The following is a 3,374-nucleotide window of genomic DNA, read 5'->3' as shown; positions in this document are numbered from 1 at the left end:
TCCAATCCAACCTTTAAGATCCTGACGTTTATTTGTGTAAGAACTGACACCTGTAGGACCCTCTTTATGCTGATTCAGTGCACTAATCTGGCAGAAACATTAGTACAGCAGGAAATATGCTGAGTTATACGCTGAGTTAATGAGTTGATCTCATCCCAACTTTGTTTGCATAGGCAAGCTGGAAATCTCCTTCTACAGTGGGGTGGGGCTAATTCTCATCTCCAGTTTTAGCTCAACTCCTGCATCATTCTCTTCTAGATTTCCTTTTGATGCACGTGGGTAACCTGAAAAATGAAACTCGTGCCTTTTGCCTTCTTTGCAGGGAAACGTTTTTGTCACTGCAGGTGGAACCAGGACTGAATGTTTCCTCCCAGGTAATGTTTGAAACCGGGCTTCAGGGATGCCAGCTGCTTGGAAAGGGGAAGAAATGCAGAGCACAGTAAGTGTTGGGAAGGGCAAAACAGTGGTTACATAAATATTTCTTCTGTGCATCTGATAGCAAGAGACTGTCTATCAGGCTGGGCATCTGTGGGTTATTAGTGTTTCCTTAGGTTTGCACCTCCCAGAACTGGTTTGTTAATTTTTAATTTAAGCAATTATTTGTCAATGCCCAGTGTTTTAAATACGCCTCCTGCATGAGTACTGGTCTAGTCTATGGTGCCGGGAAAAGTCTTCCTTGTAGGGCAGGTCCTCTGATCCATCCTCTGGGCTGCCCCAGCCTTGTTGCAAGGCTTAGCCTCCGCAGAGGGGTCAGGGCTTGGTGTGCTCAAGCAGGACCAAAGCAGGCAAACAGCTCTGTTGGTGCACAGCTACAACTGCTTCTCTCAGGAGTGTCTTGAGACCATGGCGGAAGGGACTGGGGCTTGATGGTAGAAGGATGCCTGGCTTCTCAGCTGTGGAAAAGTTCCTGACAGCTGTTGCTTTCTCTTTGTTCATCCCTCATCTTTTCCTCTTCTCCTCTTTCTGTCTTCTACCTGAAGCCCCTCTGAAAACTCTCCCAGACTTAGAAGCTCCTTTTCCCCATATTGAGTCTACATCTCTCTGCAGAGGTGCCTGGAGCAAATTTCTTCTCTTGGTCTGCAGCCCATGAACACACCTATGATCTGAATCAAGTGCCATCATCTAACGCTAATGATGCTCCATTGTCTTGAATTATGTCTATATTGCATGATGTAGCAGAGATCTATCACACTAACTGTAAATGAATTTAGTCAGCACAGTAAGCAGTTTAGCTAAGCTACCATGGGGCTGCTAATGGGCGAATTTACCCCCTCTAGAAGATGATCAGCAGAGAAAAATCTTAATCTGGTGGGTGCAATTAAGACGTTCATTCAAAACTCAAGCTGAGCTACACTTCCTGGAAGAGACTAAAAAACCATTTGGAGTAAATCCATGTAGGAGAGATAGATAAAAAGAAAATGGTGAAGAGAAGGTTCTTATTTGATGGTTTTGATTTTATTAATCCCAGTGCTAAAAGGAGACTTTGCATCTGTGTTTAATCAGCAGGTGCTGTTCACTGGGGGCACACAGATGTGGTAGAGCCGTTGGCAGTGAATGTGTGCAGTCTGATATTGGTAATAGGAATCTCACTTTCAGGAAAGGGAACACCTGAAGCAGCTTTGCCAAAGAAAGGCGTGTGTGTGTGAGGAGCACTAAGCTGGACAGGAGTCAGTGCACGACCAGATTGTGGGAGGAGTTGTGTGATCATGACTGCCAAAGCAAGCAACTCGTGTTCAACAGCCTGAGAAGTACCTGGGGTGAAGGACAACTGAAGGATCAGGTGTTCCCTGCAGTGACAGCTCTGATCTCTTCCTATCCCATTTTATTAGTATTCTCCATGGTTCCTCTATCTGTCATAGTCTGCATTAGACCTGGAGGGATGAAATCACCCTCATCATTTCCTTTCCCAGTCTGAGTGAGAACTGTTTGTGCTTTGTTTGATTAAAACATGCTGTGGTTGATTTCAGGACTCAGTAATAGCAGGATTAATCTGAAGCTACTGTACAAGGAGTGCATTCTGGGACCTCTGACAATAGGCTTACTGTGACACTGGTCTCAGTTAAGTATGACATCTGGGCTGGAAGACAACACCGTAGAACTGCACCCCTGTGCATTACCCTCTCATCAGATAAAACAGTGGCTTATCCTCATTTAAACGGTCCCTGGAAGAAAGCAAAGCTGAGGCACTGAGCATCTTATGGATCAGCTTGCAATGAGCATTCAGGGATTTTAGGAAAAGCTTGTTCAAGACCAGAAGGGTTGGGAAGTAGAGAGCCATAAATCAAAAGAATGACTTGCTGCTGCTTAAGAAGCTGAAAGGAGAAGAGCAGAAATACAACAAATACAACAAACCTCTTTTGCCAGGCAACTTGTCATCATGAGTAGCAGACAACACAATTTTTCTCCAAACAGATACAGATAGATGGTGTGACAAAAGCAGTAGATAAGTGACCATAGGTTAATGCTGTTAGAGCCTAGTCTACTCTTGAGCAATGGCAAAGACTATGTTTGGTCATGAAATGTGGAGACGTCACCACATTCCAAGTACTGAGTGTAATTACAGATGCAGTAGATCTCTTGCTAGGACATGTGCATGGGGAAATGTTTCTCATGGCTGGAGAGGTTTCCATGTAAAGATTCCTTCTTGCCTTATGTGCTGCGCCAAGGAAAACACAGCAGAGAAAGAAGAGAGTCCATGAATGAGTACACTGGAGGACCCATAACGGGCATGAATGCATGCTGGCCCTTTGCATGGGGTGGGGAACTGGAAGTGGCTTTGGATATAGTCCTGCCCTGCAGCTGGCTGGTGTTGATCCTATATCAAAATAGAAGATGGAGGAACCCGTAACAACCTGCCAGGCTTGGCAGTACTGGAGGAAAGAAAGTAAAGGAGGGGAGGGTGGAGAGACAAAAGAACACAAAGAAGGACATAAGCAGAGTGCTCTTTAGTGAAAGGCTTACATTAATCTCTGTGTTACTGAACCAAACCAGTCACGTGAGCAAGTCATGATTAGAGTTCATTACCCCTAGCAACCTATGGCCATTAATTCTCTGGCAGCAACCTCCAGCCTGTGGCTGGGGCTCTGTGTGCTGGAATATAGAGAGAGAACAGGGTACAAATACTTGGCCCATAGTGTTAAGGAAGTTGAAGAAGACATAAACAGTGTCATGGGGAAAAAAGCAGTTAAATGAGCAAGGAGAACAAAAAATCATTGGCAGAGATTGCTCCTAGTGGCACCAAAGTTCAGTGGAGCATCCATAGGAGAAAACACCTCTTCCAAGGATGACAGATACTCCCTGTCTATTGTTTCATAGCTCTTCACCTTCCCTGTGTTGCCACACAAATTCTCAGTCTTAAAGCACTTTATTAGCTT

Source organism: Buceros rhinoceros, unplaced genomic scaffold (genome assembly GCF_000710305.1).
Source record: "Buceros rhinoceros silvestris isolate BGI_N320 unplaced genomic scaffold, ASM71030v1 scaffold16909, whole genome shotgun sequence".
Classification (NCBI taxonomy): Eukaryota; Metazoa; Chordata; class Aves; order Bucerotiformes; family Bucerotidae; genus Buceros; species Buceros rhinoceros.
The sequence above is the reverse complement of the archived record's forward strand: the minus strand, read 5'-3'. Positions refer to the sequence as shown.